The sequence below is a fragment of the Bombina bombina genome, chromosome 5 (assembly GCF_027579735.1).
Source record: "Bombina bombina isolate aBomBom1 chromosome 5, aBomBom1.pri, whole genome shotgun sequence".
Taxonomy (NCBI): Eukaryota; Metazoa; Chordata; class Amphibia; order Anura; family Bombinatoridae; genus Bombina; species Bombina bombina.
In genome coordinates, this window is record NC_069503.1 from 66205376 (window position 1) to 66228256 (window position 22881).

Below are 22881 nucleotides of genomic sequence, written 5' to 3' on the forward strand. Positions count from 1 at the left end.
ACAGAAAGATTGCTAGAGGCCCATATCACTGTCCTTCCAAAACAAGGCAAAACTCCTGATAGACCTGAGAATTTTAGGCCAATTTCATTATTGAACTCGGACATCAAAATATTTGCCAAAATTTTAGCCACTAGAATAAACAAATTTCTACCCGCTTTGATCCATCCCAACCAGGTGGGCTTTGTGCCTGGAAGGGAAGCCCGAGACAACACCCTAAAGATCATACAACTCATGACGCATGCACAGGTCCAACAGATCCCATTAGCACTAATCTCGACAGATGCTGAGAAAGCGTTTGACAGGGTGCGCTGGCAGTTTCTGAAAGCGACCCTGTCCAAGATGAATTTTAGCAACTCTTTCATAGCATCAATTTTCTCACTTTACAGCAAACCGACTGCGCGGGTTAAGGTAAATGGCATTCTCTCTGATAAGTTTAGCATTCGAAACGGAACGAGACAAGGCTGTCCACTTTCACCTGCGCTGTTTGCCATCACTATTGAAGCCTTGGCACAGTCTATTCGGTTAAATACTCAAATTAAAGGTATTCAAACTACAATGTATGAACATAAATTGGCGTTATACGCAGATGATGTCATACTCACACTCACCGACATAGGTGCATCTATGCCAAAAGCGCTTGAGGCATTTGCAGAGTTTGGCAGGATCTCCAATTTCCATCTTAATATAAACAAATCCGAATTCTTAAATGTCACATACAAGACTGAACTGTTACCTAAGCTACTACAAAACTGCCCCTTAAAAAGACAACAGACAAAGATGAAATACTTAGGAATCTATCTGTCCCCAGACCCACAGGTGATGTTCCAAGCCAATTACAAACAATTAGAAAATAGCTTGATAGCGGATCTGTCCAGCTGGAGGAATAAATCTATTTCTTGGTTGGGACGTATCAATGTGGTTAAGATGAATATCTTGCCTAGGCTGCTTTATCTGTTGCAAACAACTCCTATCTCTCTTCCAATACATTACTTAGACAGGATACAGGGGCTCATAGACCAATACATATGGAGAGAAGTCAAACCAAGGGTAGCAAGACGGACACTATACCTCCCAAAAGACAAGGGGGGGTTGGGGGTCCCGCATATAGCTACATATAAACAGGCAATTGCCTTACATAGATTGCTGGATTGGTGCCAGAATGATCCAAACAAAGAATGGGTTCAACTAGATTGCGACATAATGAACATAAATAATGCAGGCTTGACAGCATGGCTAAATAAGAAACATAGACCGAAAGCAGCGACAGATTACCCTCTCCTACTAGAATTTTATCAGACTTGGGATAGGATCCTTAATACCTCTACACACATTTCATGCACCACATCACCGCTTACACCTATCTGCAACAATCCCGAATTGCCTTGGGATTTTAGAGAAACTAGACTGAATCAGACCACACGCTTAGACGAGAGAGTGTTTCACGCAATAACAGACAAACACAAACTTAAGAAAATTGAGGAAATACAGGAACAACTACCCGAAGTACCAATGACCTGGTTTACGTATGCCCAGTTAACTCATTATCTATCCATGCACCAACACAAACAGCACTTCACAAGACCTAAAACTCCCTTTGAATCACTATGCTTGCAAAACACAAACATACAACACGCAATTTCGAAACTGTACAAACTCCTCCTAATCGGAGACACACAGACTCTACCTTCATATGTCAAAGCCTGGGACAGAGATTTGAACACAGACATTACATATCAGGAGTGGCAGAAAGCTTTCCAAGCTACCAAAACATCATCAATCTCGGCCAGAGTCCAAGAGTCGAACTATAAGTTTCTCTCCAGGTGGTACCTCACTCCCATCAGATTACAACACATATACAGGTCAACATCGGGGAAATGCTGGAGAAACTGCGGGGGAGAAGGCTCACTGATACACATCTGGTGGGATTGCCCCAAATTAGACACATACTGGGTTGAGATACTCTCTCATATCAAAAATATTCTGGGCTGTTCCCTGCCCAATGACCCTAAGATATTGTTATACTTATCACTGCCCAGGGTTGATAGAAAGGAACATAAAGCTTTACTAATGATCATGCTAAATAGCGCTAAAATGCTGATTCCTAAATGCTGGAAATCACAAATTGCCCCGACCTTGGCGGACTGGAAAAGACAGGTCACTACATTACTTCAACTTGAAAGATATCACCACTTAGTGCAGGGCTCAACTGACACACACGAGCTCATGCTACTAACTTGGGGAAATGGAGAAGCACACCCCACAGACTAAACCACCAGATGACAGTGGAGACACTTACATATGAGCTTACTGTTGGGATACACCCTCTTTCCCCCCCCCCCCCCCTCACACATTGAAAATAGGTACCTGTGACAATGCACATGTCGGTGTCCGTCATGCTTACTCTTAATATCTTGTTGCGTCCTGATACGCATTAGTATTGCCTTATATGATGCTATTAGAGGGGTAACCTGCCCCACTGGAGGATACCCCGATAACCAGATATACAGTTGTTGTTATGCATTTACCTTCAAAAATCCCCCCCCCCTTTTTTCTTAACGGAAATCAACAATGGAGATTATATAATTGTACATTATTATATGTCATTGTTACTATAATTTCTGATATACTTAGGTTGGAAAAGAAAAAAAAAGCAAAAATTATGAGGTTTGTTTTTCATTTATTCTGTGATGTAACAGGACTGGATTAATGATGTAACCATTATTGTAAGAATACTTATTTGTATGTATATCTTCAACCTCAATAAAAATTATTTAAAAAAAAAAAAAAAAATGTACCCAGGCTTTATAGTGTGATTTAATAAGTGCACATCTGTGTGTAAATGTACCTAGGCTTTATAGTGTGATTTAATAAGTACATCTGTGTGTAAATGTACCCAGGCATTATAGTGTGATTTAATAAGCACATCTGTGTGTAAATGTACCCAGGCTTTATAGTGTGATTTAATAAGTACATCTGTGTGTAAATATACCCAGGCTTTATAGTATGATTTAAGAAGTACACATCTGTGTGTAAATATACCCAGGCTTTATAGTGTGCTTTAATAAGTATATTTGTGTGTAAATGTACCCAGGCTCTATAGTGTGATTTAATAAGTACAACTGTGTGTAAATGTACCCAGGCTTTATAGTGTGATTTAATAAGTACATCTGTGTGTAAATGTACCCAGGCTTTATAGTGTGATTTAAGAAGTACACATCTGTGTGTAAATGTACCCAGGTTTTACAGTGTGCTTTAATAAGTATATTTGTGTGTAAATGTACCCAGGCTTTATAGTGTGATTTAATAAGTGCACATTTGTGTGTAAATGTACCCCGGCACTATAGTGTGATTTAATAAGTACATCTGTGTGTAAATGTACCCAGGCTTTATAGTGTGATTTAATAAGTACATCTGTGTGTAAATGTACCCAGGCTTTATAGTGTGATTTAATAAGTACATCTGTGTGTAAATGTACCCAGGCTTTATAGTGTGATTTAATAAGTACATCTGTGTGTAAATGTACCCAGGCTTTATAGTGTGATTTAATAAGTACATATCTGTGTGTAAATATACCCAGGCTTTATAGTGTGATTTAATAAGTACATCTGTGTGTAAATGTACCCAGGCTTTATAGTGTAATTTAATAAGTACATATCTGTGTGTAAATGTACCCAGGCTTTATAGTGTGATTTAATAAGTACACATCTGTGTGTAAATGTATACAGGCTTTAGAGTGTGCTTTAATAAGTACATCTTTGTGTAAATGTACCCAGGCTTTATAGTGTGATTTAATAAGTACATCTGTGTGTAAATGTAGCCAGGCTTTAACCCCTTAACGACCGAGGACGTGCAGGGTACGTCCTCAAAAAAAAGGCAGTTAACGCCTGAGGACGTACCCTGCACGTCCTCGGTGTGGAAAGCAGCTGGAAGTGATCCTGCTCGCTTCCAGCTGCTTTCCGGTTATTGCAGTGATGCCTCGATACGGAGGCATCCTGCAATAACATTTTTAAGCCATCCGGTGCAGAGAGAGCCACTCTGTGGCCCTCTCTGCACCGGAGATCGGTGGCTTACTTCGTTGGTGGGTGGGAGCCGGACCGGGAGGCGGGTGGCGGCCATCGATGGCCCTCGTGATGTGGAGGGGGGCGGGATCGTGGGCGGGGATACGAGGGGGCGCGCACTGACGCGCGCACGTGCACGGGAGGGTGGGGGCGGGCGCGTGCACGGGGAGGGAGCGGTGGGAACCGCTACACACAGAATTTTTTTTGTAGGAAAATAAAAACAAACACTAAAATAAAATAAACAAATCAGAGAAAAACAACAATCAGTTAGGTGGTGGGGGTTGGTCTGTGGGGAGGGGGAAGCTACACTAAGAAAAACCGGGCAAAAAAATAAAAAAAAACATATTTTTTTGCAAACTGGGTACTGGCAGACAGCTGCCAGTACCCAAGATGGCCCCAATTAAGGCAGAGGGGAGGCTTAGAGAGCGGTTTTGGGGGGGATCAGGGAGGTTGGGGGCTAAGGGGGGGATCCTACACAGTAGCATATGTAAATATGCTAAAAAAATGTTTTATTATTTTTAAAAACCCTTTTATTTTAGTACTGGCAGACTTTCTGCCAGTACTTAAGATGGCGGGGACCATTGTGGGGTGGGGGAGGGAAGGGAGCTGTTTGGGAGGGATCAGGGGGTGGGATGTGTCAGGTGGGAGGCTGATCTCTACACTAAAGCTAAAATTAACCCTGCAAGCTCCCTACAAACTCCCTAATTAACCCCTTCACTGCTAGCCATAATACACGTGTGAGGCGCAGCAGCATTTAGCGGCCTTCTAATTACCAGAAAGCAACGCCAAAGTCATATATGTCTGCTATTTCTGAACAAAGGGGATCCCAGAGAAGCATTTACAACCATTTGTGCCATAATTGCACACGCTGTTTGTAAATGATTTCAGTGAGAAACCTAAAATTGTGAAAAATTTAACGTTTTTTTTTAATTTGATCGCATTTGGCGGTGAAATGGTGGCATGAAATATACCAAAATGGGCCTAGATCAATACTTGGGGTCGTCTACTACACTACACTAAAGCTAAAATTAACCCTACAAGCTCCCTAAAAGCTCCCTAATTAATCCCTTAACTGCTGGGCATAATACACGTGTGGTGCGCAGTGGCATTTAGCGGCCTTCTAATTGCCAAAAAGCAACGCCAAAGCCATATATGCCTGCTATTTCTGAACAAAGGGGATCCCAGAGAAGAATTTACAACCATTTATGCCATAATTGCACAAGCTGTTTGTAAATAATTTCAGTGAGAAACCGAAAGTTTGTGAAAAAATTTGTGAAAAAGTGAACAATTTTTTGTATTTGATCGCATTTGGCGGTGAAATGGTGGTATGAAATATACCAAAATTGGCCTAGATCAATACTTTGGGATGTCTACTAAAAAAAATATATATACATGTCAATGGCTATTCAGGGATTCCTGACAGATATCAGTGTTCCGATGTAACTAGCGCTAATTTTGAAAACAATTGGTTTGGAAATAGCAAAGTGCTACTTGTATTTATTGCCCTATAACTTGCAAAAAAAGCAAAGAACATGTAAACATTGAGTATTTCTAAACTCAGGACAAAATTTAGAAACTATTTAGCATGGGTGTTTTTTGGTGGTTGTAGATATGTAACAGATTTTGGGGGTCAAAGTTAGAAAAAGTGTGTTTTTTTCCATTTTTCCTCATATTTTATAATTTTTTTTATAGTAAATTATAAGATATGATGAAAATAATGGTATATTTAGAAAGTCCATTTAATGGCGAGAAAAACGGTATATAATATGTGTGGGTACAGTAAATGAGCAAGAGGAAAATTACAGCTAAACACAAACACCGCAAAAATGTAAAAATAGCCTTGGTCCCAAATGGACAGAAAATGGAAAAGTGCTGTGGTCATTAAGGGGTTAAAGTGTGATTTAATAAGTACATCTGTGTGTAAATGTACCCAGGCTTTATAGTGTGCTTTATTAAGTACATATCTGTGTGTAAATGTACCCAGGCTTTATAGTGTGATTTAATAAGTACATCTGTGTGTAAATGTACCCAGGCTTTGTAGTGTGATTTAATAAGTACATCTGTGTGTAAATGTACCCAGGCTTTATAGTGTGATTTAATAAGTACATCTGTGTGTAAATGTACCCAGGCTTTATAGTGTGATTTAATAAGTACATCTGTGTGTAAATGTACCCAGGCTTTATAGCGTGATTTAATAAGTACATCTGTGTGTAAATGTACCCAGGCTTTATAGTGTGATTTAATAAGTACATCTGTGTGTAAATGTACCCAGGCTTTATAGCGTGATTTAATAAGTATATATATATGTGTGTAAATGTATTCAGGCTTTATAGTCTGATTTAATAAGTACACTGTGTGTAAATGTACCCAGGCTTTAGAGTGTGCTTTAATAAGTGCATATCTGTGTGTAAATGTACCCAGGCTTTATAGTGTGATTTAATAAGTACATCTGTGTGTAAATGTACCCAGGCTTTATAGTGTGATTTAATAAGTACACATCTGTGTGTAAATGTACCCAGGCTTTAGAGTGTGCTTTAATAAGTACATCTTTGTGTAAATGTACCCAGGCTTTATAGTGTGATTTAATAAGTACACATCTGTGTGTAAATGTACCCAGGTTTTATAGTGTGATTTAATAAGTACATCTGTGTGTAAATGTAACCAGGCTTTATAGTGTGATTTAATAAGTACATCTGTGTGTAAATGTACCCAGGCTTTATAGTGTGATTTAATAAGTACATATGTGTGTAAATGTATCCAGGCTTTATAGTGTGATTTAATAAGTACATATCTGTGTGTAAATGTACCCAGGTTTTATAGTGTGATTTAATAAGTACATCTGTGTGTAAATGTATCCAGGCTTTATAGTGTGATTTAATAAGTACATCTGTGTGTAAATGTACCCAGGCTTTATAGTGTGATTTAATAAGTACATCTGTGTGTAAATGTACCCAGGCTTTATAGCGTGATTTAATAAGTACATCTGTGTGTAAATGTACCCAGGCTTTATAGTGTGATTTAATAAGTACATATGTGTGTAAATGTATCCAGGCTTTATAGTGTGATTTAATAAGTACATATCTGTGTGTAAATGTACCCAGGTTTTATAGTGTGATTTAATAAGTACATCTGTGTGTAAATGTATCCAGGCTTTATAGTGTGATTTAATAAGTACATCTGTGTGTAAATGTACCCAGGCTTTATAGTGTGATTTAATAAGTACATCTGTGTGTAAATGTACCCAGGCTTTATAGCGTGATTTAATAAGTACATCTGTGTGTAAATGTACCCAGGCTTTATAGTGTGATTTAATAAGTACACATCTGTGTGTAAATGTATTCAGGCTTATAGTCTGATTTAATAAGTACACATCTGTGTGTAAATATATTCAGGCTTTATAGTGTGATTTAATAAGTACACATCTGTGTGTAAATGTACCCAGGTTTTATAGTGTGATTTAATAAGTACATATCTGTGTGTAAATGTACCCAGGCTTTATAGTGTGATTTAATAAGTACATCTGTGTGTAAATGTACCCAGGCCTTAAAGTGTGCTTTAATAAGTACATTTGTGTGTTAATGTAGCCAGGCTTTATAGTGTGCTTTATTAAGTACATATGTGTGTGTAAATGTACCCAGGCTTTATAGTGTGATTTAATAAGTAGTGATGTCGCAATCTTAAAAATTTCCATTGCATTTCCATTGACTTCAATAGGCAGGCGAACTATAAAACCTACAAGGACTCTTTCTGGCCACAATAGTGATGGAAAAGTTGTTTCAAGGGGACTAACACCGGGACTGTGGCATGCTGGAGGGGGATCCCTGGCAAAAACTCCCATGAAAAATTACATAGTTGATGCAGAGTCTGCTTTTAACCCATAAAGGGCCTAAATCACCTAACATTCCCAAATTGTTTGCAATAACGTGCTTTAAAACATCAGTTATGATGTCGTATCTATCAGGTAGTGTAAGGGTTATGGCCGCTTCACAGTGACAGAGCAAACTCCAAGTGTAACGCACCGCAAACAACCGCAAACAGTCCATTTGCACAACCACGAGATAGATAGATTTGATAGATAGATACATAGATTACATAGCTCAATCGATGCAATATACATATGATCGATACAAATTATATAGATCAATAGATGCAATATACATTTGATAGATACGAATTACATCGATCAATAGATGCAATATCCATTTGATAGATATGAATGTTATCAATCCAAAGATGCAATATACATTTGATAGATACAAATTACATCAACCAAAATATGTAATATACATTTTATAGATATGAATTACATCGATCAATAGATGCAATCTACATTTGATAGATATGTTTGATAGTTAGATCGATTTGATAGATAGATAGATTTGATAGATATATAATTTCCCTGACAGAGTATAACAATAAGACATGCGGTCTGTGACCCGTGGTGTGTTAAGTAGTACTATTCTTAGCAGTTTACTACAACATGTTACTCCCCCTATCGGGGGAGGTCTATATGGCCTTCATTTTTGGAGATGGAAGAAGATTATTGGTCTGTCCTCCTACTTCAAATTTGTCCAAAACACAAGTGGCTGTCTCAAAACAGTCCGGACAGAAGATAGATAGATAGATGATAGATAGATAGATAGATAGGATAGATATACATAGATTGATAGTTAGATAGAATCGATAGAAGAGGAATAGATAGATTTGTTAGATATATAATTACCCTGACAAAGTATAATAATTAAACATGCGGTCTTGGACCCATGGTAAGTAGGTTGTGTTAAGTAGTACTATTCTTAGCACTTTCAGCCCTGTAACTCCTCCTATCGGTGGAGGTCTATATGGCGTGTATGATTACCCTGACAAAGTATAACAACAAGACACACGGTCTGGGACCCATGGTAATTAGGTTGTGTTAAGTAAAACTTTTCTTAGCACTTTAATCCCTCTTACTCCCCCTTTCGGTGGAGTTCTATATGGCCTGCATGATTACCCTGACAAAGTATAACAACAAAACATCTGGTCTGGGACCCATGGTAACTAGGTTGTGTTAAGTAGTACTATTCTTAGAACTGTAATCCCTGTTACTCCCCCTATCAAGGGAGGTATATATGGCCTGCATGATTACCCTGACAAAGTATAATAAGAAAACATGCGGTCATGGACCCATGGTAACTAGGTTGTGTTAAGTAGTACTATTCTTAGCACTTTAATCCCTGTTACTCCCCCTATCGGGGGAGGTCTATATGGCGTGCCTGATTATCCTGGCAAAATATAAAAACAAGACATGCGGTCTGTGAAAGACTGTTAACTAGGTTGTGTTGATTTTTACTATTCTTAGCACTTTAATCCCTGTTCCTTCCCCTATCGGGGGCGGTCTATATTGCCTGGCTGATTATCCTGGCAAAATCTAATAACAAGACATGCGGTCTGGGAACCACTGTTAATGTTAACTAGGTTGTGTTAAATTGTACTATTCTTTGCACTTTAACCCCTGTTACTTCCCCTATCAAGGGAGGTCTATATGGCCTGCATGATTACCCTGACAAAGTATAACAACAAAACATGCGGTCTGGGACCCATGGTGGTACTGGTATAACTAGGTTTTCTTACGTATTACTATTCTTCGCAGTTTAATCCCTGTGATTGGCCTGTCCTCCTACTTCAAATTTGTCCAAAACACAAGTGGCTGTCTCCAAACAGTCTGGACAGAAGATAGATAGGATAGATAGATATACATAGATTGATAGTTAGATAGAATCGATAGAAGAGAATTAGATCGATTTGTTAAATATATAACTACCCTGACAAAGTATAATAATTAAACATGCGGTCTGAGACCCATGGTAACTAGGTTGTGTTAAGTAGTACTATTCTTAGCACTTTAATCCCTGTAACTCCCCCTATCATGGGAGGTGTATATGGCCTGCATGATTACCCTGACAAAGTATAACAACAAGACACGCGGTGTTGGACCCATGGTAACTAGCTTGTGTTAATTAGTACTTTTCTTAGCACTTTAATCCCTGTTACCCCCCCTATCGGGGGAGGTCTATATGGCCTGCCTGATTACCCTGACAAAATATAATAATAAGACATGCGGTCTGGGACCCATGGTAACTAGGTTGTGTTTTATGTAGTACTATTCTTAGCACTTTAATCTCTGTAACTCCCCCTATCGGGGGAGGTCTATATTGCCTGCATGATTACCCATACAAAATATAATAAGATTTTATGAAAAAAGTTACCAATGGCACTACAGGTATATATAGGACCTGATTTATTTAATATCTGGCCAACTTGTAAGGCCTTATGTGTTGTCAGCCAACTAAATGGCTAAGTTTGGTGCTATGTGTATAACATTGATTACTGGAGCAAAAAGGGAAAGAATACACTTGAAAGCACTCACAGGTCACTTATTGAGTAATATTGATGTGAGGAAATCAAAAATGAAATCCAAGGTTTGAGGATACACAAACTTAGCTATAATTAAAATTTAACTTTTATTGGGGTCTAAAAATAAAATAGGAAAAACTTTAAAAACACTCTTAGGTACCGATTGTAGTCTGCTTGGCTTAGCGTGACAATGTCACGTGATACTTAGAATTCTTCAACAGACACTCTTATGTGCAATTTGTGTTGCAGTTGATTTACCTGCTTATATTCAGTTAACTAAACGTGTATGTTTACACTAATAATGAGTATAGATTCTATGCAGGTATAATATATAGAGTATCTTTGATTGAAAGTCTCTAGTGGTGAGAAAGTAGTTAGTATGTTCGTAAAAAACTTAAGTTCAAATAATATTGTAGTAACATTTACTGGTATTGCCACCTTTGTCTTCAACAATACCTAAAAGTTATATTCATGGAGTGATGGCTGGATTATCAACCTATCTCACTTGAGCAGTTATGCTGCAGATACGTTCTGACTGAATAAGTTTAGTAAAGAACTAAATCTTTCACATGTTCAAATAGCAGATTCTGAGTATGGTATTGATTTGCTTGCTCAGTTGTATAAGAGGTTAGCTATGTCTCTAGACCCACACACATGCGTGTCACAGTCTAAATATTTCTCATATACTCTGTAATGTGTCAGTAATTCATCAAAGTATTTGTGCATTAGAGTGTGCCGACATCCGCTGCTTTCTGTGTGTAATATACTTATATATACCTCAGATTAAGCAAAACCGTTTTTCGTTAAGTTAGATGTATTACCAGCTTTGACCATCTACAGATTATACAAGGGCAGTTTTTAAGTATAATGTTTATTTGCTCAGTTGTCTGAGAGGTTAACTGTGTCTCTGTTCCCACACACATACGTATTTCAGTCTGAATATTTAGTAATAATACAGTTTCTCGAATACACTGTTATATAGTAATAATTCACAAGACTGTTTGTGTATTGGCCTGTGCTGATGTCGGCTGCTTTATGAATGTAATAGATTTGTCTATATCTCCATTTAGACAGAACCGATCTCCATTCAGTTCGGTATACTAACAGCTGTGACCATCTGCAAATCTAAAAAGGCAGATTCTGAATATAATACTTATTTGCCTGCTCAATTATATAAGAGGTTAGCTGTGTCTGTATTTACACACACCCGTGTATCATAGTTTAAATATTTAACAATGTTGCAATGACTCAAATGCACAGTTGTGTGACCGTAATTCACAAGACTGTTTGTGCATTAGCGTGTGCCGACATTTGCTACTTTTTGTATATGATATGTTTATGTATACCTCAATTATGAACACAAACGTTTGCGTGAGGTTAGGTATACTTACTATACTAACAGCTGTAACCGTTACCTGCCTGAAAGAGTAATATGCTCTCAAGCGTTCTCAAGCACTAGGTTAGTTAATAAAACATAATTGCCAGTGTCACTTTGCTAGCCAGATAAATGTTGATATTTGAGCATTAATAGCCATCAGTAGAGTCTGGATAGATACAGTGAAAAGACTACAGTAATTGAATCGGTAGCTTAAGGCTTACTAAAAACACAGGAGCTCCTAGGACTCCTCACCATTGCCCTAACGTCCCTGACATGTTTCGCCACGTAACGTGGCTTTTTCAAAGGTGAACGCGCCGCACTGTAGTCTGTAGACTACACCTTTGTTCACCTTTGAAAAAGCCACGTTACATGGCGAAACATGTCAGGGACGTTAGGGCAATGGTGAGGAGTCCTAGGAGCTCCTGTGTTTTTAGTAAGCCTTAAGCTACCGATTCAATTACTGTAGTCTTTTCACTGTATCTATCCAGACTCTACTGATGGCTATTAATGCTCAAATATCAACATTTATCTGGCTAGCAAAGTGACACTGGCAATTATGTTTTATTAACTAACCTAGTGCTTGAGAACGCTTGAGAGCATATTACTCTTTCAGGCAGGTAACGGTTACAGCTGTTAGTATAGTAAGTATACCTAACCTCACGCAAACGTTTGTGTTCATAATTGAGGTATACATAAACATATCATATACAAAAAGTAGCAAATGTCGGCACACGCTAATGCACAAACAGTCTTGTGAATTACGGTCACACAACTGTGCATTTGAGTCATTGCAACATTGTTAAATATTTAAACTATGATACACGGGTGTGTGTAAATACAGACACAGCTAACCTCTTATATAATTGAGCAGGCAAATAAGTATTATATTCAGAATCTGCCTTTTTAGATTTGCAGATGGTCACAGCTGTTAGTATACCGAACTGAATGGAGATCGGTTCTGTCTAAATGGAGATATAGACAAATCTATTACATTCATAAAGCAGCCGACATCAGCACAGGCCAATACACAAACAGTCTTGTGAATTATTACTATATAACAGTGTATTCGAGAAACTGTATTATTACTAAATATTCAGACTGAAATACGTATGTGTGTGGGAACAGAGACACAGTTAACCTCTCAGACAACTGAGCAAATAAACATTATACTTAAAAACTGCCCTTGTATAATCTGTAGATGGTCAAAGCTGGTAATACATCTAACTTAACGAAAAACGGTTTTGCTTAATCTGAGGTATATATAAGTATATTACACACAGAAAGCAGCAGATGTCGGCACACTCTAATGCACAAATACTTTGATGAATTACTGACACATTACAGAGTATATGAGAAATATTTAGACTGTGACACGCATGTGTGTGGGTCTAGAGACATAGCTAACCTCTTATACAACTGAGCAAGCAAATCAATACCATACTCAGAATCTGCTATTTGAACATGTGAAAGATTTAGTTCTTTACTAAACTTATTCAGTCAGAACGTATCTGCAGCATAACTGCTCAAGTGAGATAGGTTGATAATCCAGCCATCACTCCATGAATATAACTTTTAGGTATTGTTGAAGACAAAGGTGGCAATACCAGTAAATGTTACTACAATATTATTTGAACTTAAGTTTTTTACGAACATACTAACTACTTTCTCACCACTAGAGACTTTCAATCAAAGATACTCTATATATTATACCTGCATAGAATCTATACTCATTATTAGTGTAAACATACACGTTTAGTTAACTGAATATAAGCAGGTAAATCAACTGCAACACAAATTGCACATAAGAGTGTCTGTTGAAGAATTCTAAGTATCACGTGACATTGTCACGCTAAGCCAAGCAGACTACAATCGGTACCTAAGAGTGTTTTTAAAGTTTTTCCTATTTTATTTTTAGACCCCAATAAAAGTTAAATTTTAATTATAGCTAAGTTTGTGTATCCTCAAACCTTGGATTTCATTTTTGATTTCCTCACATCAATATTACTCAATAAGTGACCTGTGAGTGCTTTCAAGTGTATTCTTTCCCTTTTTGCTCCAGTAAAATATAATAAGATATCTGCTCTGGGTCTGGGACCCATGGTAAGGTTGTGTTAAGTAGTACTGTTCTTAGCATTTTAATGCCTGTTACTCACCCTATCGGGGGAGGTCTATATGGCCTGAATGATTACCCTAACAAAATATAATAATAAGACATATGCTCTGGGACCCATGGTAAGGTTGTGTTAAGTAGTACTGTTCTTAGCATTTTAATGCCTGTTACTCACCCTATCGGGGGAGGTCTATATGGCCTGCATGATTACCCTAACAAAATATAATAACAAGACATGCAGTCTGGGACCCATGGTAACTAGGTTGTGTTAAGTAGTACTCTTCTTAGCATTTTAATACCTGTTACTCACCCTATCGGGGGAGGTCTATATGGCCTGAATGATTACCCTAACAAAATATAATAATAAGACATATGCTCTGGGACCCATGGTAAGGTTGTGTTAAGTAGTACTGTTCTTAGCATTTTAATACCTGTTACTCACCCTATCGGGGGAGGTCTATATGGCCTTCTTGATTACCCTTACAAAATATAATAACAAGACATATGCTCTGGGACCCATGGTAACTAGGTTGTGTTAAGTAGTACTGTCCTTAGCATTTTAATACCTGTTACTCACCCTATCGGGGGAGGTCTATATGGCCTGCATGATTACCCTAACAAAATATAATAACAAGACATGCGTTCTGGGACCCATGGTAACTATGTTGTGTTAAGTAGTACTGTCCTTAGCATTTTAATACCTGTTACTCACCCTATCGGGGGAGGTCTATATGGCCTGCATGATTACCCTTATAAAATATAATAACAAGACATGCGGGCTGGGACCCATGGTAACTAGGTTGTGTTAAGTAGTACTCTTCTTAGCATTTTAATACGTGTTACTCACCCTATCGGGGGAGGTCTATATGGCCTGCATGATTACCCTAACAAAATATAATAAAAAGACATATGCTCTGGGACCCATGGTAAGTTTGTGTTAAGTAGTACTGTTGTTATTAGTTTAATACCTGTTACAACACCAAATGGTGGGAGGTGTATATGGCCTGCATGATTAGCCGCACCCAACCCAAAAAAAAGCCATGCGGTCTTGGACTAAGACCCATGGCTAACACAGTTGTTTAAAGTAGTACTATTCTTAGCACTTTCATCCCTGTTACTTCCAGGCCTCTCGGGGGTGGTCTACATGGCCATCATGATTATCCTAACAAAATACAACAATAAAACCTTGGCTCTTGATAGCCCGTTAATTGGCTGTATTTTGGTAGTACTGTTCTTATTAGTTTAATACCTGATACAACACCGAATGGTGGGAGGTCTATATGGCCTGCATGATTAGCCGCACCCAACCCAAAAAAAAGCCATGCGGTCTTGGACTAAGACCCATGGCTAACTCGGTTGTTTAAAGTAGTACTATTCTTAGCACTTTCATCCCTGTTACTTCCAGGCCTCTCGGGGGTGGTCTACATGGCCATCATGATTATCCTAACAAAATACAACTATAAAACCTTGGCTCTTGATAGCCCGTTAATTGGCTGTATTTTGGTAGTACTGTTCTTATTAGTTTAATACCTGATACAACACCGAATGGTGGGAGGTCTATATGGCCTGCATGATTACCCTTACCAAATATAATAATAAAACATATGCTCTGGGACCCATGGTAACTAGGTTGTGTTAAGTAGTACTGTTGTTATTAGTTTAATACCTGTTACAACACCGAATGGTGGGAGGTTTATATGGCCTGCATGATTAGCCGCACCCAACCCAAAAAAAAGCCATGCGGTCTTGGACTAAGACCCATGGCTAACTCGGTTGTTTAAAGTAGTACTATTCTTAGCACTTTCATCCCTGTTACTTCCAGGCCTCTCGGGGGTGGTCTACATGGCCATCATGATTATTCTAACAAAATACAACAATAAAACCTTGGCTCTTGATAGCCCGTTAATTGGCTGTATTTTGGTAGTACTGTTCTTATTAGTTTAATACCTGATACAACACCGAATGGTGGGAGGTCTATATGGCCTTCATGATTAGCCGCACCCAACCCAAAAAAAAGCCATGCGGTCTTGGACTAAGACCCATGGCTAAATCGGTTGTTTAAAGTAGTACTATTCTTAGCACTTTCATCCCTGTTACTTCAAGGCTTCTTGGGGGTGGTCTACATGGCCATCATGATTACCCTCAACAAAATATAACAACAAGATGTGCAGTCAGGGAACCATTGTAAGGTTACTTCCTTTCGCAAAATCGAGTATACCAGTTGCAGGCAGAGGTTCTGACCCTGCATTATGGCTGCACCTCTCCCTAAAAGAGGCATCCGTTACAGAGTCTGTGGGCATGTATGCAAAGGGCTGGCCTGCCTAAAAGGAGCAGCAAGGCAGTACAGGTCGTTCTCCTTCAGCTGTTTTATATGATGGCCCACGACCCTCAACAGCCACAACAGAATGAAACACCACATATGCCATCCTTTTGAACAATAGAGTACAGGTATGGCATTGATTTTAGTTACACAGAGATATTTTTTAGGAACCATGAAATTGAACTAAAAACCATGCTTGGACACCCAGTACAGTACAGGTCGTTCTCCTTCGGCCTTTTTATAAGAGGGTCCAGGACCCTCAACAGAAACAACAGCAGGAAAGAGGATATATGGCATCCTTTTGAACAATAGATTACAGGTAAGGCATTGATTTTAGAAACCCGGAGATAATTTGTTGCAACCGGGAAATTGAACCAAAAAAAATGATTGGACACCCAGTACACTTCTTTCTACTTCAGCCTTTTTATAAGAGGCTCCAGGACCCTCATATGAAACAACAGCAGGAAAGAGGACATATGGCATCCTTTTGAACAATAGAGTACAGGTACAGCATTGATTTTAGAAACCCGGAGATAATTTGTTGGAACCGGGAAATTGAACCAAAAAAATGATTGGATGGACACCAGGTACACTTTTTTCTACTTCAGCCTTTTTATAAGAGGGTTCAGGACCCTCAGCAGAAACAACAGCAGGAAAGAGGACATATGGCATCCTTTTGAACAATAGAGTACAGGTACAGCATTGATTTTAGAAACCCAGAGATAATTTTTAGGAAACGGGAAATAGAAAAAAACATTGATTGGACACCCAGTACACTTCTTTCTCCTTTGGCCTTTTTATAAGAGGGTCCAGGACCCTCAACAAAAACAGCAGCAGGAAAGAGGACATATGGCATCCTTTTGAACAATAGAGTACAGGTAAAGCATTGATTTTAGAAACCCAGAGATAATTTTTAGGAAACGGGAAATAGAAAAAAACATTGATTGGACACCCAGTAAACTTCTTTCTCCTTCGGTCTTTTAATAAGAGGGTCCAGGACCCTCAACAGAAACAACAGCAGGAAAGAGGACATATGGCATCCTTTTGAACAATAGAGTACAGGTAAGGCATTGATTTTAGAAACCCGGAGATAATTTGTTGGAACCGGGAAATTGAACCAAAAAAATGATTGGACACCCAGTACACTTCTTTCTACTTCAGCCTTTTTAAAAGAGGGTCGAGGACCCTCAACAAAAACAACAGCAGGAAAGAGGACATATGGCATCCTTTTGAACAATAGAGTACAGGTACAGCATTGATTTTAGAAACCCAGAGATAATGTTTATGAACCGGGAAATTGAACCAAAAAAATGATTGGACACCCAATACACTTCTTTCTCCTTCAGCCTTTTTATAAGAGGGTCCAGGACCCTCAACAGAAACAACAGCTGGAAAGCGGACATTTTGCATCCTTTTGAACAATAGAGTACAGGTACGGCATTGATTTTAGAAACCCAGAGATAATTTTTTGGAAACATGAAATTGGCCAAAAAACCATGCTTGGAAACCCAGTACAGGTCGTTCTCCTTCAGCCTTTTTATAAGAGGGTCCAGCACCCTCAACAGAAACAACTGCAGGAGACACCACGTATGCCATCCTTTTGCACAATAGAGTACAGGTATGGCATCCATTTTAGAAACCCGGAGAGAATTTTTAGGAACCGGGAGATGGAAAAAGATGCTTGGACAACCAGTACACTTTGTTCTCCTTCACCCTTTCAACAGGCACAACAGCATGAAACACCACATATGCCATCCTTTTGCACAATCGAGTACAGGTATGGCATTGATTTGAGGAACCCGGAGATAATTGAGAGGAACCGGGAACATTTTACAAAAAATGTGCTTGGACACCCATTACAGGTCGTTCTCCTTCAGCCTTTTTATACCATGGGCCACGACCCGCAACAGGCACAACAGCATGAAACACCACATATGCCACCCTTTTGCACAATAGAGTACAGGTATGGCATAGATGGAACCCGGAGATAATTTAGAGCAACCAAGAGACGGATAAAGATGCTTGGTCGGTCCTCCTCCTTCAAATTTGGGGCACTGCGCGTGCAATTTAATGGTCCACCAGATATGAGTGGTGTGTTAAGTTGTACTATTCTTAACAGTTTAATCACTGTTATGTGCCTTATTTTTTGCTTTGAGTTTTGTACCCACAGAGCAGCAGCAGAGGCCATAAAAATTAGGCATGTACAAATGACTGAAAAATTGGGTATTGTTGTAGCCACTGCTGTAGCAGCGGCCAGAAAAATTGATGTTTGTAAAACATTAAGGCCTAGATTTAGAGTTGGGCAGTAGCCGTGAAAACCAGCGTTAGAGGCTCCTAACGCTGGTTTTAGGCTACCGCCGGTATTTAGAGCCAGTCATTAAAGGGTCTAACGCTCACTTTTCAGCCGCGACTTTTCCATACCGCAGATCCCCTTACGTAAATTGCGTATCCTATCTTTTCAATGGGATTTTTCTAACGCCGGTATTTAGAGTCGTGGCTGGAGTGATTTTTAGACCTCTAACGACAAAACTCCAGCCGCAGAAAAAAGTCAGTAGTTAAGCGCTTTCTGGGCTAACGCCGGTTTATAAAGCTCTTAACTACTGTGCTCTAAAGTACACTAACACCCATAAACTACCTATGTACCCCTAAACCGAGGTCCCCCCACATCGCCGCCACTCGATTAAATTTTTTTAACCCCTAATCTGCCGACCGCCACCTACGTTATACTTATGTACCCCTAATCTGCTGCCCCTAACACCGCCAACCCCGCCAGCTACCTACAATAATTAACCCCTAATCTGCCGACCGCAAAGCGCCGCAACCTACTTTATCCTTATGTACCCAGATCAGCCAATAGAATGCGAGCTCAATCTGATTGGCTGATTGGATCAGCCAATCGGATTGAACTTGATTCTGATTGGCTGATTCCATCAGCCAATCAGAATATTCCTACCTTAATTCCGATTGGCTGATAGAATCCTATCAGCCAATCGGAATTCGAGGGACGCCATCTTGGATGACGTCATTTAAAGGAACCGTCATTCGTCGTTCAGTCGTCGGCCAGGATGGATGTTCCGCGTCGGAGGTCTTCAGGATGCTGCCGCTCCGCTCCGGATGGATGACGATAGAAGATTCCGCTTTGATGAAGACTTCAATCGGATGGAAGACCTCTTCTGCCCCGCTTGGATGAAGACTTCTACCGGATGGAGGACCTCTTCTTGCTCCGCTTGGATGAAGAATTTGGCTCGGCTGGGTGAAGACGACTCAAGGTAGGGAGATCTTCAGGGGCTTAGTGTTAGGTTTATTTAAGGGGGGTTTGGGTTAGATTAGGGGTATGTGGGTGGTGGGTTGTAATGTTGGGGGGGGGTATTGTATGTTTTTTTTTACAGGCAAAAGAGCTGAACTTCTTGGGGCATGCCCCGCAAAGGGCCCTGTTCAGGGCTGGTAAGGTAAAAGAGCTTTGAACTTTAGTAATTTAGAATAGGGTAGGGCATTTTTTTATTTTGGGGGGCTTTGTTATTTTATTAGGGGGCTTAGAGTAGGTGTAATTAGTTTAAAATTGTTGTAATATATTTCTAATGTTTGTAAATATTTTTTTATTTTTTGTAACTTAGTTCTTTTTTCTTTTTTGTACTTTAGTTAGTTTATTTCATTGTATTTATTTGTAGGAATTGTATTTAATTTATTTATTGATAGTGTAGTGTTAGGTAGACATGTGCGGTTCGTTTCGGATTTATTTGGAAATTCGGAAAATTCGGTAAATTCGGAGATTCAGATTGATTCGGATTTCCGAATTAAAATACTTCCGAATCTACCGAATGAATCCGAAATAGCTGCCGTATCTCTGAATAAATCCGAATTAGCTCAGTAAAATTCGGCATTTCCCCATAGGAAACAATGGGAGTTTCGGCTGAAAAAAAAACTAACACTGCAGCTCGATTGTTTCCGATGGGGAAACACTAAGTCTGCACCTAACACCCTAACATGTACCCCGAGTCTCTAAACACCCCTAATCTGACACTTATTAACCCCTAATCTGCCGCCCCCGCTATCGCTGACACCTGCATTATTTTATTAACCCCTAATCTGCCGACCGAATATCGCCGCCACCTACATTATAACTATTAACCCCTAATCTGCTGTCCCTAACACCGCCGACCCCTACATTATAGTTATTAACCCCTAATCTGCCCCCCCCCAACGTCGCCGCAATCTAACTACAAGTATTAACCCCTAATCTGCCGACCCGATATCGCCGCCGCCTACATTATAGCTATTAACCCCTAATCTGCTGTCCCTAACACCGCCGACCCCTACATTATAGTTATTAACCCCTAATCTGCCCCCCCCCAACGTCGCCGCAATCTAACTACAAGTATTAACCCCTAATCTGCCGACCCGATATCGCCGCCGCCTACATTATAGCTATTAACCCCTAATCTGCTGTCCCTAACACCGCCGACCCCTACATTATAGTTATTAACCCCTAATCTGCCCCCCCCAACGTCGCCGCAATCTAACTACAAGTATTAACCCCTAATCTGCCGTCCGCAAATCGCCGCCACTATAATAAACGTATTAACCCCTAAACCGCCGCACTCCCGCCTCGCAAACACTATAATACATTTTATTAACCCCTAATCTGCCCTCCCTAACATCGCCGCCACCTACCTACAATTATTAACCCCTAATCTCCCGCCCCCAGCGTCGCTGCTACTATAATAAGGTTATTAACCCCTAAACCTAAGTCTAACCCTAACCCTAACACCCCCCTAACATAAATATAATTTAAATAAAACGAAATAAATTTACTATAGTTAAATAAATGAACCCTATTTAAAACTAAATACTTACCTGTAAAATAAACCCTAATATAGCTGCAATATAACTAATAGTTACATTGTAGCTATTTTAGCATTTATATTTATTTTACAGGCAACTTTGTATTTATTTTAACTAGGTACAATAGCTATTAAATAGTTATTGACTAATTAATAGCTACCTAGTTAAAATAATTACAAAATTACCTGTAAAATAAATCCTAACCTAAGTTACAATTAAACCTAACACTACACTATCATTAAATAAATTAACTACAAGTACCTACAATTATCTACAATTAAATAAACTAAAGTACAAAAAAAAACACTAAATTACAAAAAAAACAAAACACTAAATTACAAAAAATAAAAAAATATTACAAGAATTTTAAACTAATTACACCTAATCTAAGCCCCCTAATAAAATAACAAAGCCCCCCAAAATAAAAAAAATGCCCTACCCTATACTAAATTACAAAAGTTAACAGCTCTATTACCTTACCAACCCTTAAAAGGGCCTTTTGCGGGGCATGCCCCAAAGAAAACAGCTCTTTTGCCTGCAAAAAAAAACACAATACAATTACACCTAACACTACACTATCATTAAATAAATTAAATAAATGAATCCTATTTAAAACTAAATACTTACCTGTAAAATAAACCCTAATATAGCTGCAATATAACTAATAGTTACATTGTAGCTATTTTAGCATTTATATTTATTTTACAGGCAACTTTGTATTTATTTTAACTAGGTACAATAGCTATTAAATAGTTATTGACTAATTAATAGCTACCTAGTTAAAATAATTACAAAATTACCTGTAAAATAAATCCTAACCTAAGTTACAATTAAACCTAACACTACACTATCATTAAATAAATTAACTACAAGTACCTACAATTAAATAAACTAAACTAAAGTACAAAAAACCCCCCACTAAATTACAAAAAATAAAAAAATATTACAAGAATTTTAAACTAATTACACCTAATCTAAGCCCCCTAATAAAATAACAAAGCCCCCCAAAATAAAAACAAATGCCCTACCCTATACTAAATTACAAAAGTTAACAGCTCTATTACCTTACCAGCCCTTAAAAGGGCCTTTTGCGGGGCATGCCCCAAAGAAAACAGCTCTTTTGCCTGTAAAAAAAAACACAATACCCCCCCCCCCACATTACAACCCACCACCCACATACCCCTACTCTAACCCAAACCCCCCTTAAATAAACCTAACACTACCCCCCTGAAGATCTCCCTACCGTGTCTTCACCCAGCGGGCCGAAGTCTTCATCCGATGGGGCAGAAGAGGACATCCAGACCGGCAGAAGTCTTCATCCAAGCGGGGCAAGAAGATGTCTTCCATCCATCAGAAAAGTACCAAAAAACAAACAAACACTAAATTACCAAAAATAATAAAATATTACAATAATTTTAAACTAATTACACCTAATCTAAGCCCCCTACTAGCTATTAATATAGCTACAACTAATAGTTACATTGTAGCTATTTTAGGATTTATATTTATTTTACAGGCAACTTTGTATTTATTTTAACTAGGTTCAATAGTTATTAAATAGTTAATAACTATTTAATAACTACCTAGCTAAAATAAATACAAATTTACCTGTAAAATAAATCCTAACCTAAGTTACAATTACACCTAACACTACACTATCATTAAATTAATTAAATAAATGAATCCTATTTAAAACTAAATACTTACCTGTAAAATAAACCCTAATATAGCTACAATATAACTAATAGTTACATTATAGCTATTTTAGGATTTATAT

General features: G+C 38.6%; 1 protein-coding gene across 1 annotated transcript in view; it reads right to left on the reverse strand.

Moving 5' to 3' along the window:
- The window catches only part of LOC128659870 (gastrula zinc finger protein XlCGF26.1-like), a 296170-nt gene extending 273727 nt beyond the window's left edge, over positions 1-22443 (reverse strand). The window contains exon 1 of the mRNA XM_053713449.1: positions 22348-22443. The gene's annotated coding sequence lies outside the window, so the exon portion shown is untranslated. The remainder of the gene's footprint in view (positions 1-22347) is intronic.
- Between the last annotated feature and the right edge of the window lie 438 nt (positions 22444-22881).